The sequence below is a fragment of the Mauremys mutica genome, chromosome 4, assembly GCF_020497125.1.
Source record: "Mauremys mutica isolate MM-2020 ecotype Southern chromosome 4, ASM2049712v1, whole genome shotgun sequence".
In the NCBI taxonomy this organism is placed as follows: Eukaryota; Metazoa; Chordata; order Testudines; family Geoemydidae; genus Mauremys; species Mauremys mutica.
Genome location: NC_059075.1, coordinates 108,111,689 through 108,127,528, shown reverse-complemented (window position 1 = coordinate 108,127,528; position 15,840 = coordinate 108,111,689). Strand labels below are relative to the sequence as shown.

Genomic DNA, 15,840 nt, shown 5'->3' with positions numbered 1-15,840 from the left:
ACCGCTTGTTCAGGGAAAGCCCCTGGTGGTCTGGGCCGGTTTGTTTACCTGCCACATCCGCAGGTTTGGCTGAGAGCAGCTTCCACTGGCCGTGGTTCGCTTCTCCAGGCCAATGGGAAGTGGCGCAGACCGAGGGATGTGCTGGCTGCCACTTCCTGCCACCCCCATTGGCCTGGAGTGGCGAACCGCGGCCAGTGGGAGCTGCGATCAGCCGAACCTGTCGACGTGGCAGGTAAACAAACCGGCTCGGACTGCCAGGTTCGGGCAATCTCTGAACAAGTGGCGGCCCGACATTGAGAACTACTGATGTAAGGTCTTCCCTTCATCTTCTATTTTTCTCCTGTTACCAGAGTTCTGTATAAAGGACATGCATATTTGGGAATCATACATGGGAATCATTACAAACCACCTTAGTAGATGCCCAAAATGCCATAATCGAGGAAGAAGATCATATTAGTTAAAAAAAACTGACCTGGTTTAGAGGAGAAGTGAAGGCACAGTGATATAATTAATTCCATTTGTTATATATAAACAAATGGAAGAAAGGGGAAGTTGATAGAAATGAATATAAATCAGAGCTAGGAACTGCAGAAAATTGCTAAGGGAAGCAAAGGGACATAGAGAGACATCTATGGCCAGCAGAGTTAAGGACAATAAGGAGTTTTTAAAATATATTAAGAACAAAAAGTATCCTGACAATGGTCTTGGTGCCTTACTAGATGGAAATGGTAGAATTATTGATAATAATGCAGTAAAGGCAGAAATGTTCAATAAATATTTCTCTTCTGTATTTGTGGAAAAACAGATGATGTAGTCTCATCATATGGTGATGATGATAATCTTTCCATCTCACTAGTACCTTTGGAAGATGTTAAGCAGAAGCTACTAAAGTTATACGCAGTGTTGTATCCATGTCAATTTTGGGATATTAGAAAGACAAGATGGGTGAGGTAATACCTTTTATTAGACCAACTTCTGCTGGTAAGAGAGACAAACTTTTGAGCTTACACAGAGATCTTCTTCAGGCTAAAGTTAAAAAATTTTAAAACTAGAGGTCCAGACAACTTGCATCCAAGAGTTTTAAAAGAGTTGGCTGAGGTGCTCGCTGGACTGTTAATGTTGACTTTCAATAAGTGTTGGAGCACTAGGGAAGTTCCAGAGACTCAAAGACAGCTAATATTGTGCCAATCTTTAAAAAGGGAAAATAGGAGGACCTGGATAATTATAGGCCTGATATTGATCCTACAAGTCAATGCAGCTGCTGATATGGCACTTGATTAATGAAGACTTAAAGGAGGGTAATATAATTAATGCAAATCAATGTGGGATTATGGAAAATAGATTCTGTCAAACTAACTTGATTTTTTTAATGAGATTACAAGTTTGACTGATAAAGGCAATAATCTGTAAAGTGTTTGAGTTGGTACTACACAATATTTTGATTAAAGCTAGAGCGATGTAAAATTAGCATGGCACACACAAAATGGATTAAAAATTGACTAATGGATAGGTCTCAAAATGTAATATTAAATGGGGAATCATCATCAAGTGGGTGTGTCTCCAGTGGAGTCCCATAGGCATCGGTTCTTGACCCTACACTGTTTAAACACTTTTATCAATGACCTGGAAGAAAACATAAAATCGTCACTGATGGAGTTTGCAGATGACACAAAAATTTAAGGAGTGGTAAATAGTGAAGAGGACATTTCACTGATGCAGAGAGATCTGGATTGCTTGGTACACTGGGTCCAAGCAAATAATGTGATATAATACAGCTATATGTAAATGTACATATCTAGAAACAAAGAATGTAGGTCATACTTACAGGAAGGGGGAATGTATCCTGGAAAGCAGTGACTCTGAAAAAGATGTGGGGGTCGTAGTGGATAATCAGCTGAACATGAGTTCCCTGTGGGACACTGCGACCAAAAGTACTAGTACAATCCTGGGATGCATAAACAGAGGAATCTCGAGTAAGAGTAGAGAGGTTATTTTACCTCTGTATTTGGCACTTATGCGACCAATGCTGGAATACCATGTCCAGTCCTGTGTCCACAATTCAAGAAGGATACTGAAAAATTGGAGAGGGTTCAAAGAAGAGACATGAGAATCATTAAGTTGTTAGAAAACATGCCTTACAACAGTGGTTTTCACACTGTGGGTCAATGTAAGGCACTGAGTCATGGTGGTTCTGGTCAGCACCGCCAACTGGGCCGTTAAAAGTCCCGTCAGTGGTGCTGCCCGGCTAAGGCAGGCTAGTCCCTACCTGCGCCCCGGAAGCAGCCAGCAGCAGGTGTGGCTCCTAAGTGGGGGGGCCACAGGGCTCCACGCGCTGGCCCCACCCCAAGAACTGGCTCCGCACTCCCATTGGCCAATGGGAGTTGGGGGGAGCAGTGCCAGCGGGCAAGAGTCACATGGAGCCGCTTGCGTGCCTCTGCCTAGGAACTGGACCTGCTGCTGGCTGCTTCTGGGGCGTAGCGCAGTCCACAGTGCCAGGACAGGCAGGAAGCCTGCCTTAGCACCCCCGGTGCACTGCTGACCAGGAGCTGCCTGAGGCTAGCCTGCCCCAGCCCTGAGCTCCACCGAAACCCAGAGCCCCCTCCTGCACTCCAAACCCCTCATCCCTGGCCCCAGCCCAGAGCCCTGACCCCCTTCTGTACCCCAACCCCCTGCCCCAGCCCAGACCCTCCTCCCACACCCCAAGCTCCTCATCCCCAGCTACGTTGCGTCGCAGGCATAAACAATTTTCTTCAACTGCGTGACCAGAAAAAAAAGTTTGAAAACCACTGCCTTATAGTAATAGACTCAAAGAGCTCAATCTATTTGGCTTAGCACAGAGAAGGTCTAGGGGTGACTTGATTACAGTCTATCTATAAGTATCTACATTGGGAACAAATATTTAATAACGGGCTCTTCAGTCTGGCAGAGAAAGGTATAACACGATCCAATTCCTAGAAGTTGAAGCTAGACAAATTCAAACTGGAAATAAGGTGTACATTTGTAACGGAGTGAGTAATTAACCATTGAAACAATTTGCCAAGGGTTGGGGTGGATGCCCCATGACTTGAAAATTTCAGATCAAGATTGGATGTTTTTCTAAAAGAGATGCTCTAGGAATTATTTTGAGGAAGTTCTATGGCCTCTGTTATACAGGAAGTCAGACTAGATGATTCCAATGGTTCCTTCTGGCATTTGAATCAGAGAATTATAGAATCACAGGGTTAGAAGGGGCTGCAAGGAACATCTAGTCTAACCCCCTGCCAAGATGCAGGATTTGTTGTGTCTGAAACATCCAAGACGGATGACTATGTAGCCTCCATTTATAAATCTATAGCTGTACAGTTAATTAATATAAAGTGTGTCATCCACTGGCATGTAAAAATATGTAGCACAGATGAGAAGTGTTGTAATACACTTCAAATATCTTCCTGATTGTAGCTCTTTAGTCTCCTGCCAGAAGTGACCTCCCACACCCAGCTTTCAGACCTGTGTGCTCGGAAGAGATTCCCTGATTCTACCCACCAAGTCCCCTACTTCAAGTCCCTCCCTAAAACCTGTTTCTTCCTAAAGTTTTTACTATGTGAGTCTCTTCCCCATTAATATCTATTCACCATTCCTTAAATGAATTGGGATCCTATGTTTTACCTTCTCTGTGTCAGACACTAAGTGCTTTTGGGGTGGGACAATGTGTCTTAGAAGTGCTGTGTGCACTTATAGCATTGTATATTTTCCATTAGTTACTAGTAATAATCAATAATTCATTATTCTTCCTTGAACCGCTTTCACATTTCCCTTCAGACCCTGTATTGTATTAGAAATTGTTCCAGTTGATGGTTACCAATGTTATTCCAGCTTCCCAGCTGGTGGAAGTCAATGTATCTCCATTGAAGATAACAGAGCTACGCCAGTTTGCATGACAGAAGCTGCAGTTTGAGACAAAGTCAAATTCCTGCCAATGATAAGCTGTAAAGCAAAATCAAGTGTTTCTGCCGTAGAAATGTCTATGAATACCAAGAAGATTGTTAGAAATCAGTAGAGTGGGTACAGGAAATACAGTAATTGGACAATAACAAAGGATCAAACAAAACAGGAAGCCACCTTAAAAAGAAAATAAAAAAAAAATCAGCAAAGTGACTGTGGCTACAGAATTAAATTCAGTGTTTGAAGAATCAGAGCATAGGAGTCCTAGAGAAGTTCTATTGCAAAGACAACAGAACCAGTGATTGATCAAAACCAGAATCCAGAATCCCTACCTCTTCAAATTTAAGCTTCAAAGTAAACTTACTCAGAATTGGTTCTAGGTCAGATCTAAAGTAGATCCTTTCCCCCCGATCAGATCTGAAATCTAAAGCTCATGGGGAAATGTTTTAGCAAAACATTTTTTCATCAAATCCAAAACTGCTCACAGGGAAGTTCTGATGAATTTCCCAATTCAAAAAAGTTGATTTTTTTTGACATTTTCTAAACCAAAAAAAATCAAAAATTCATTTCAAAATAATTTTTTGTTTAAAAATTTAGGTTCAATGATAGCAAAACATGCTCCCCCCCAAAAAAACATGAAAAGGCCAAAATCAAAATGAAATATTTTAAAATTATTTAAACTAAATGTTCAGGTTGATCTGAGCCAAACAAAATTTTGAATGTTTGGTTTGTGAAAATGTTTGAGATTTTGATTTTTCATCTCCATTCAGAATAGGAACAGTTTTCTTAAACTTTTTTTAAAAATTAAGAATGGGAAAATAATTCCCTACCCACCTCTACTGAAATCTTTTGAGAAGAGTGGTAAATCATGAGATTTCTGCCAAAAATGGCAGAAATTTTATTAAAAAACCTGCAGCTGATTGCATGATACTGCGATCATTTTTAGGAGGGCAGAAATCTTGCAAGATCAGTTGTTCTTACAAAGTTACCACCATTTGAGGGATTTCAGCAGTAGTGAATCCAGCCTGAAACCCCTGCCTAAGTCAATTCCAGATCCAAATACCACTTCTCTACTTGCATCTATACACAATCTACACTTAGCAATGTGATTTGTGACAAAGTTAAGACATGATCCTGGTCACAACCCAGTTGTAATGGAAGTTTTGCCATTGACTAAAATAGGAGCAGAATCAGACCCTTAAGCAGAAGACTAGCTAATATGACTTCAGTTTAGGTTTATAGCCATCTGTCAACCAGCTGACAACAGAAAATGACTTCTGGTCCATGTGAGGCAGTGCAGGAGCCCAGTGAGATTTTTCTTTCATCTGGCCAGGATTAAGTATTTTGTTTTTCTCTTTTGCATGTGTTATTGGGAACAAAATGCCACCAAGGGACTGTTATTATTTCATGTAAGGATATAAAAGAATTTCCAGAGCTTCAGTGGATCCTCAGCTGAGGGTATTAGAAACTGCACTGTGCTCAAAAAGGGGTGATAACCTCACTGCCAACTTCCAGGCACAGAGTGAAGTCATCCAGCTGTCTCTCTCCAAGGAGGAAGATAAAGCTGCAGATCACTCCAGAGGTGGGAGGTGGAATTCAGAGAAGAAATAGTGAATATGAATGGGAAATATTAGCTGATTCAGAGTATGTTTATTACAGAATCAGGGAAATCAGGGAGGGAAAAATATTGTATTAGGTCAATTTATCCATCCCTGCAACCCATGTAGGAGTCCTTCCCTACATTGTGTACTTCAAACTAGCTTTAACCTTTGGAGGATCCAGAATGAAGGTCACAGCTCAATCCAGAACAAATGTGCTCTCTTTCCCTCTCCACAGCAGCAGAGGCCTCGTCTTACCTTCCTAATCAACCTACCATCTCTCCTTCACCCCCCTGTGAGAGCCACAACTGGGTCTCCCCTTCCAGGCCAAAAGAAAGGTCAAGAACTAGTAGGGCAGACCACCTGGGGAATGCAGACTGGAGGTTCAGTAAGCGTGGTTCTTATTCCAGGCAAGAATCCTGCCCTTCTCCCTGCTGCCAGAAACCCTGCTTTTACTTCCCAATACCTGCTTCTACATTCACTTAGCAATAGGTAGTAACCCAATGTTATCTACCTGGGATCTATCTGGTTTCCTGAGGACAAAGGCCCACGAACAATATGACAAGAAGGTCTTACATTCAGCAGCAAGGTCCCTGGGCTCTGCAGCTTTCCAGCACAACAGGCTGGAAAATGTGTTGCAGCTCCATGTAAATTGAAAAAAAAAATGGAGAAATGTAATGAATTAAATATGGAAATGAATAATACACTCAGCAGAGTGTCCGCTGTGTCATGTTGAGATTCAATTCATTTTACGCTGTTTCCACATGATCAGTTTTCAGTATGCTGCAGATTTATGTCTTGGGAATGCAGATCTGCATCGTAGAAGTTGTCAGGGAGGAAACTGGAGGTTTAGCCGTCTGGTAGGACCTGGGGAGGCATTGGAGACAGTTTGGAATCTGGGAAAATCACATTAGCTGGCAATTTCTGCTAAAGTGATCAGTGTTACCAATGCTCACATTCAAACTGTCAGCTTTAGGTGTTAGACTTACTATCCCATTGTACTGAAGGGTGCGGGAGGTGAGCTCAGACCTTTCAGAGTTATTGTCCCAGTCTCTCTGCAGACTCTGGAAGATAATGTGGGATCAGTTTTAAAAAATGAAAGCATAGGTTCTAGAGCTGAATTATGCAGAGTGGGATGGATTCTGCAGCAAATGGTACTGCCTCAGGATTGTGGAAAACATTGGGTCCCAGGCCTGAAGGTAATAACTGTCTGTCATAATGGGGATTCCAACACCCACCTTAAACTCCTTTTGACCATCCCAGGTAATTCCATTCCTCCTTAAGGGCTGTTCCGCGGAGGAGTTGAATTCAGCAGGAGTTGTGGCTGTTCACCATCTCTCGGGATCAAATCCTTAGCGCCTTTGCTGATATCCATGGCAAAATTCTTACTGGTTTCTGTGCAAGGACATGGTAACAGGAGTGCTAGAACAATTTCTATAGTGGGGGTGCTGAGAACCGTTGAACCAAATGTATATGATGGAAACCACTTCAAGCCAGAGGATGCAGCAGCACCCCTAGTTTTACCATGTATGCAAGGTCATTGATGTTGATAGCTGGAATTTTCAAAGGAGACTAAGAGAGTTAGTCAAATCCCATTGAAACTCAAAGAGCCTAACTCCTGTGTGGCTTTGAAAATCCCTTCAAATATTTGTAAGTATAATCTTCCCTCTACCCCTAAATCCATGAAAGGAGCTTTACTTACTTATAAAGTACCCCCACTGCATGGTGTGAAACCCTTAGTTAGGGGCAGAGATGGAAGGGGAAACCCCCTGAAGCAGGACATTGGGTAGGCTGACTATTAAGTGTGACTTTTTCCTCAGGGGTGGACAGCAGGGTGAATCCTGCCCTGCAGATGGGAGACTTCCCAGAAAAGGGGTCTCCCGTCTGAGTGGGTCTTTCTTAGGGAGAATGGAGCCTTTGATTAGCAGCAGGTGTTGCAGGTTGCTATTGGGGAGATGTATGGAGGAAGCTTTCACATAACCCGTCTGCACTATACCACGCCCTACCCAGTGCTATCAGTCTTTTAGCGCCTTCCCAGCCTTCATTCCACACTGACCTCCAATCTCTGACGTATATGCAAGTTATCTGTATAACAACAGCATGTCTCATGGTTTATATGCCTTGTCCTTTGATAGCCACCTCCTTGCCCTGTTTTGATTGTCCTCTCTTGATGTGTTATGTCTAATTTAGATTATAAGAGTCCGGGGACATGGTTCTGTAATTTTTATAATTGAGAATGGAATGTCATGAGCCTCTCAGCAGTGTTTATTATTTATACCACACCATAGGCTTTGCATTCCAAAAACTCAGGCCACAGATTTTTAAAAGGGAGTGTCAAGGCGGCCTTGAATACATATCTGAGCAGATGGAAATCAGTGCATGACGTCACTGTGACAGTGAGCCGTTGCACTTGTAGCAACTATCTTCCAGTCTGTCATTACAGCACTCCATCATGCAAAAGCAGGCTCCCTGTATCCTGGGACACCAGCTAACATAAAACCCATCACAGCAAGAGGCTTCTTCCACACTGAACAAAACAAACTGTATATTTTGTCATTCATTGCTCAGTCAGATTCTTGTGGAGAAGCTCTGGGATGACTAAAGCTTAACCATCCTCTGTTGGTTTCTATGGAGATGAGGGTCCCCATGTGGGGATCCACTAGTGAGAACTCTGAGGGCAGAGGCCTGTCCCCTAAGTGCAGGAGTGGGACCAGAAGTCTGCATAGGCTAGCAAGATGTTAGATGTTAACATCAAATATGCAAATCCAGACCTTACGTCATTGACATAAAATCTCCAGATTTCTGAGATTTCAGCCTTGACCATCCTGCCACAGAGTTACCCCATCTCATCTCCAGGAGGAAAACCAATGGCAACATGTGAGCACTCGCAACAGGGCTTAGCTTTTTAGGTGCACGATGAGCATCCAAATCCTTCATCTAACTTCTTAAAAGCATGCAATAACCGCAGCACAGCCATGGACGTGACTTGTTTGTCAGCCATCTTTACTCAGCTGTCTCCTATGCACACTCACCGCTAGGTGGCAATATAACACCATGCATGTCATATATTCCACTTTGGCAGAGAAGTCCCATGCTAGTCTCTCTGCTGCCAAGAATTGTGCCCTGAATCCAATCCAGGCTGGAACACAAACTCAGTTCATGTTCATGGGGTCCAGAGAGTCTGCAGACAATACTCTTTCAGGGTGGTGCCAAGTCTCTGTCACCAGGACACAGAAATCCAGGTCTCCTTGTCATCCCAGGGCTATTCTCAGAGTCCATTCTAGGTGACCCTTGTAGACATCCATATGATAATGTCACGCATGACTGCTGCAGAGAGGTGCCAGGGCTGAGCAACAGCAGTCCTCTTTCCAGGGTAGCCATTTTCCCTAGGATCTGATCCTGACAGCCTTACTCACACTGAGCAGCACCTTCCTTGGCAAATAATAGTCTGACTGAAGGAAACAGGACTTTGTGGAGTGAGGCACTACCTCAGCATGAGTAATGGGGTCATAAAATGCCAGCTTTAGATTGCACATGCTTTACATTAATGTAAGAGGAGTGGGGGAGGATGGTGGTTGAATATGGGATGTTGCCATCAATGGGTTGCTTTTCTCCATTTAAATCCAGCAACCAAAGAAATAAGAGCCAATGAGATATATAACTTTAGGCTTCTTCTACAATATGGGCTGGAATTTTGTGACTTATCCCCAGATTTCAATACCTCCTCCACGGCGTCTCTTCTGTCTTTTACAATAAAGATTTGCTTGCCAACTTCTTTGATGGGGGACAATGAGCCAAAAAGGGGCTGGAAGGCACTGTGCAATGCTGTGCTGTATTTTGGGAAGTCCTCCTTGATAATCTGTGTCCCCCTTCAATCTATTCATCTTTGTGGGGTTCCCCCACTGACGTTTTGTGTGCTTGCTTGAGGTACCTTTCTCAAAAGTCTAGTGCAATCTAGCATGGTAGTGTGTGAAGGGAGTGCCAATTCCTTTAATTAGTCAGGCTAGGTTCATGATGTAAGAGTGAAGGGTGGTTGTTGTTATGAAGGAGTTCTGTCTTCTTCTGGAGCATTGGGTATTGGTCATGTCTGGAAGCAGGACATCAGCTTAGATGGACCCAACAATCCAATCTGGTATGGTAAATTTTAAGATCTTTGAAGCCTCTGAGGCGATTTCCAAACCACAAATTATTTCCAGAAACTGGGACGCTCTGGTGAACAAGAGGAGGGAAAGCCAGCACATGGCAAGCTTGACACAGAAGAAAAATCCTTTGCAATGAAGTCATTGCAGAGAAAGTAAACTGCTCTCAAGCCCTTTTACCAGAAGAGTTTGAATCCAGAGCTCCCTGAATAGGCAATTACATGCAACAGATACTGTATGGACTGAAAGGGTATTAAGCGGGAGTTGTCCATGGGAAGGTCTGAGGCCTTCCACTGAAACCTGTGTGTGAGGGAGGGAGAGGAGGAGGGGAAGGAGAGAGGGAGAGAGAGAGATATTGACAGATTGAGATTGATTCACTGGGAGGATCAGTCCATGTAGCCCCTGTTCCAGAGCCAGGTTAAAGGAAGAGTGGAGTTTTTCACAGAAAATAGAGTCAAACCATTGCTTTATCAGATTTGCCGTTCACTAAACTTTGCTTAACTTGTGCAACAATTCCTGGCTCCTCTGTCTGGCCTTCACCTTTGAATAGTACTGATTAGCTGGTACCTAGCCTGGCATATGAGCTGCATCCCTGTTAGATCTTTCTCTTTTTTTATCTAATGGAGTTGGCTATTTTAACCCTTTGTTTGAGAAATCCACTCCTCTGGTCATGTGGGAGACTCCTCTGAAGTTTCTAAAATAGACAGTCTTTTTAAGGTGGGGAGGAAAGAGAAGGAGACTGCAGATCCTCCAGAGTTTAGCCTTAACGCTTCAGTTATTGGTGTTGCTAACGATTTGTGTTATAAGTAGCATCTTGAAGGCCACCCCAAGCAAGATCCATTATGGTAAGTGCAAGACAAGCACAAATAAGGAGAGACAGCTCCTACCCTGAAGAACTTACCAGCACAATAGACAAGACTGAGAGAGTGTGTGGGGGGAGGGGCAAAATAGAGGCATACAGAGAGGTGAAGTGACTTGGCTAAGGTTATCCAGCATGCCAATGACAGCTCTGCAAATAGAGCCCTTGTTGTGCAAATATAATCTATGTTTCCAATGCAGTGCCCTACCCAGGGGTCACACTGCCTCTAGCTTTTTATGAGAGTGTGCAAACCATTGGCTTTTGATTCACAAATTGGTTAGTGCCTATTAAATTAAAGAACCAAGAACTTTGTTACACAGAGTTAAGATTTGCGCTGTGGTACTTCATGCCCTTCCAGAATGCGAAGAATGGCAAAACATAATGGTCTGAAGACCAGGAAATGAAGAGTTAAGGTATCACACATTTAAACCTCTGCAGACTAGGAACATGCCACCCCTGCAATGCCTCCTTAACTCTGCCCTCTTTGAGCGCTGCCCCAACGTGCCAGCAACACACTTTGTAGCACTCTGTCTTCACAGAACTCTGGGAAAAGAGCATATGAGAACTGTAGGACAAAGCCTAACATCTTCTCTTTGCTATGGCAAAAAGCGGGTTTAGGTGAAGTGTAGCAAACAGGAGCTACCTATACTTGTCCTGCACTCAAACACTGAGCCAATTCTATACAAACCACTGCAGGCTTACTAAATGTCATCACTCTTTCACCTTCACTCTTGCCCTAAGGAGTCCTGCTGAGACATTGCCTTCACTTACTCCTCCCTAAACCCTGGAGACCAGTGTCCTATGGGCCACCAGATGGCCAACAATCCCCATGGCAAAAAAACAAACAAACCCTTGAGCACTTCTGTGGCTACAACCTACAAAAGACAGTGCTGAAGTGAGGCATAATCAATGCCTCAAGGTACATGGGGACCTCTCATTACCTCACAGTGATAGCTCTGCCAAGTTGCTCCAACCAATCCCTCCACCAGTCAGTACAGTGACATCTAACAGTGAACGCAGCTGAAGTACATGCAGATAAATGCTGCAATTCAACTCCGTAGATCATATCAAGCAATAACACATTCTATTACTGCTTCCTCGTACGTCCTTATTATAGATTCATAGCCAGAAGGGACCGATAGGTCATCTAGTCCAACCTCCTGTGTGATACAGGCCATAGAATTTCATCTAGTTTCTGTTGTATTGAGCTGAATACCTTGTGGTTAGCTAAAGAATCTTCCGGAAAGACATGACTTGTATTCTTGTCCAAAATCCATCATTTTGAATCCATTTATAAAATGCTGGATTCTTGTTTTGTGGGTGAATGAGGTGGGCTGTATCTGAGGAATCCCTTCCTAAGCAACCCCAAATTTGTATTACTAACACTACCCCCATGAGGCATAGCAAAATTCAGGTCAATCCAAAGAAGCATACAGATTTTAGAGCTCTTAGAAGCGTCCACCTTTAAATTGAAAGCAATGGTCAATTGTAACTCAGGTGGAGTTTGTGCATGTTCATGCTGGTGGCATATGGATTAATTTAACTGAACTTCCCTTTCATTTTAGTGGAAGGTGGTTTCTTCAGGTCATGGTTTGGGGTCCATTGTGAAGCAGACTGTGCAGAAGACCAGGAACAAAAGACCATGGAAACTGAACTCCCCTATCATTACTTGGAGAGAAGGTAATCCCTCTAGGGCAGGGTATAAAAATTCTCTCTAGTGGGTGTGGAAAGGAGACCCATATTATGTCTGCCTCTCTCATGCTTTTATCTAGCATGTGAATAAATACGTTTATCTCGCTGGTCCTCGTAGTTCTTCACTCAGCAATCTATTCACCACTCAACCTCCTCCGCAAAAAGTAATCAATAAATAACTATACTAGTGATTCTGATTAAATAATGCAGGGATTGCATTAGTCTGTATACCCAGCGATAGCCTTCATAGGCATTTTCAGTAAGCGGCCACATGGGGCATCAGGGCTGAAAGGACACTCACATCTCAGTGCCTCCCAGGAGAATAAACTTCTTGTTAAGGCCTGGATTGTGACTTGGGAGACCTGGGGTCAGTTCACAGCTTGGCCACACACTTCTTGTGTGCCCTTGGGGCAGTCATTTAATTTCTCTGTGCCTCAGTTCCCCATCTGTAAAAGGAGAATACCAGTCCTTCTGCCTGTCTTGTTTGATTCTATTGTAAGCTCTTTGGGGCAGTGACTGTCTCTCACTTCGTATATGTACAGTGCCTGACAATTGAATCCTGATCTCAGATGGGACCTCTAGGTGCTATCGTATTAAAAAGAATATTTGATCATTGTTCTGCCCCCTTAAACCAGCAGTTATGGATGTGAAAAATCCGCCTTTTCCTGATGCACCATACCTCAATGCTAGCTTTTGTTTTTCATTAAATAGTTAGTGTGATTTGGCTAGTCAGGGAATTCGTGCTCTCATGTTACCCAACAAAGCTTCCTATTAAAGCTGGCTGAAAAATTCATAATGAATAAATTATTTGACCAATGTTTCCCTTTTCCTGTGCACAAAGTGTGAGGAATTTCCCAAATGTGTTCATTGTTCAAAGTTGTTTGTTGAGTCAGTCATCCAAACAAATTGCAGCCTGTGGTTTACTGTCAAACTGAGCACTAGAATTAGCAGTTCAATGTGATTGGGTGCATAAGTCACATGATATTGTTTCCATTTCCTAATTGGATGACTGGAACTTCTTAAAAAGGAACTTTTTAATAAGTGGCAAGTAACAAAGAACAAACAATGGATAGTGAATAGCTTCCTCATGCATGAATATTATCCAGATGTGAATAGAGATATTTCTATAATGAACAACATCTCCACAAATATTTGTGTGAACAGAGACTGAACTTCTAAACACTGAAGGAAAGATGAACAGCAAGTGGCAAAACTATGGCTGAATAAAATCATTTGCAGAATCATTTACCCATCTGCCCCTCATCATAGTAGCTCTGTACCTCACAGTCATTAATGGATTTTATCCTCCCAACATTCCTGTGAGGTAGGGAGGCATTATCCCTATTTTGCAAGGGGGGAACTGCAGCACAGGCAAGACTAAATTACTTGCCCAAGATAATGGAGGGAGACTGTGTCTAAACCTGGAACTGAACTTGGGTCTCAAGGTCCGGTCCAGCAGCCTGTCCTCTAGACCACCTTTCCTGTCCCCCCTGAATACAGTTTCCCATTATTTCAGCATCTCTGCCTCATACTAACATGATTCCTTTTGGGGACACAAGGTCTGTTTCCATTGTGAACAGTACACCAAAGCATCAGTGGCCATTTGACCAACCAGCAAAGACCTTCTCTGATATTTTGGGGGGTGGCTTAGCATTTCTTGCTTTTCATTGTGGTCTCCACCAAACAACTAAAATGCTAAACTCCCTTTGCACATGTTACATTTGTACAAAATGTTTCTCTTAAGCCTATCCTTATTAGGGCAATACAGCTAATGGAAGTTGTTCCCCTAGAAGGAACAGAGATTGATTGATCAATCTACCTACCCAGTTATTATTTAAAAGGTACCTACCACCTTCATATCTGAGAGCCTTCACACCAGATCCTCAGTTGGTGTAAATTAGCATTGCACAATTGACTTGAGTGAACCTATGCTGATTTAAACCAGCAGAGAACCTGACCCTTAGTATTTAAGAAGTGCCAGGACTAGAGAGAGAAAACCTAAGAGGCTGCCTCCAGATCTTAGGCTCAGAGACTCATACATTTTAAAACAAGAAGGGACCATTATGGTAATATAATATGATCTTTTGCAAAAGACAAGTCATAGAATTTCTAATAGTAATTCCTGCCACCATCCCCATAACTTGTGGTTGAATTGGAGCAGATGCTAAGGCATCATGCAGTAGATACAAAAGGCCAACAGGTGGGCATGTGGAGTGTGTTGAGGGCAGGGCAGTGGGAAGGGGGAGGCTGAGTGGTACAGACTGAGTGGCACAGAGCTTTGCTGCAGATTGGGATTTGGTTTTCAACATGTCTCCCTCTATTTTTGGCAAGAAATGTCAGTGTGAGTGGATGCCGGAAACCCTGATCATTCCTCTGTGCAAGTCTGGATATGTTCAGTTTATTCTTGCCAAGCTTGCTGAATGAAAATGACTATCACACGACCCTCCCTACCATCCCCGGACAACAATTTGGCACCCAGCCTCTTACAATAACGCAGCAGCATACTCAAACGCTACCTGGGGGTGGGGGGCATTTTCTTTTGATCAACCCTCCCTATTGCCCAAATTGATTCTGTGTAGAAATAATTGTTTATTTTCCAGCCCTGGGTAAATTCGGTGCTGCTGAAAAGGGCTGGAAAGTAAAGTCCTTTATCCATTGATCAGGTACAGTATGGGCAGCTCTACATTACCCCATTCCTCTAACATCATAGAGGGACCAGCTCTAGGTATGAGAGTAGTTCAGATTCTATGGTCAAATCCATTCCTGGACTCTCTGCCACAAGCTACAGCAGAATTAACTGATTCAAGGAAGATCAGATAAGTTCCCTCCATTCTGCCTTGCTGACTCCAGCAGGCCCCCTACCTCTGCTGAAGTTCAGCTTGGGCCTCCGTTAGACCTGACAGTCTCTTCTGTGCTGGCTAGTATCCTCAGCGTTTACCAGTTCCAGGGCTGCTTCAGTCTCATGAATTCACTCTGGGGCACCTCTGACCCTGGAATGCTCTATAAAGCACAAAGCCATGATCACAGTGCCATTATATAAATCCACGTCTTGAATGCTGCCTGTAGTTCTCGTTGCTCTATCTCAACAAAGATATATTAAAATTGGAAAAATGCAGTGAAGGGCAACACACACGGTTGGGAATATGGAACAGTTTCCATGTGAGGAGAGAGTAAAAAGACTGGGACTAGTCAGCTTGGAAAAGAGATGACTAAGTGGGATATGATGGAGATCTATAAAACCACGAATGGTGTGGAGGAAGTGAATAAGGAAGTGTTATTTACTCCTTCACATAAAAACAAATAACAGGGGTCACCTGATGACATTAATTGGCAACAGTTTTAAAACAAACGTAAGGAAATACTTCTTCACACAATGCATAGTCAAGCTGTGGAACTCATTGCTGGGGATGTTGTGAAGGCCAAAAGCATAATTTGGTTCAAAAAAGAATTAGATAAATTTATGAAGCATAGATCCATGAGTGGCTATTAGCCAAGATAGTCAGGGATGCACCCTCATGCTCTGGGTGTCCCTAAACCTCTGACTGCCAGAAGCTGGGACTAGATGACTGGGGATGGATCACTCAATAAATTGCCCTGTTCTGTTCATTCTCTCTGAAGCACCTGGTACCAG

General features: G+C 43.2%; 1 long non-coding RNA gene across 1 annotated transcript; it reads right to left on the bottom strand.

Annotated features, from left to right (window-relative positions):
- Positions 1–5,861: 5,861 nt before the first annotated feature.
- LOC123369274 lies at positions 5,862–15,205 on the bottom strand. The gene is made up of 4 exons (XR_006578974.1): positions 15,072–15,205; positions 6,758–6,914; positions 6,476–6,583; positions 5,862–6,386 (listed from the first exon to the last, which is right to left on the bottom strand). It is a non-coding gene; the product is annotated as an uncharacterized LOC123369274 (long non-coding RNA).
- Between the last annotated feature and the right edge of the window lie 635 nt (positions 15,206–15,840).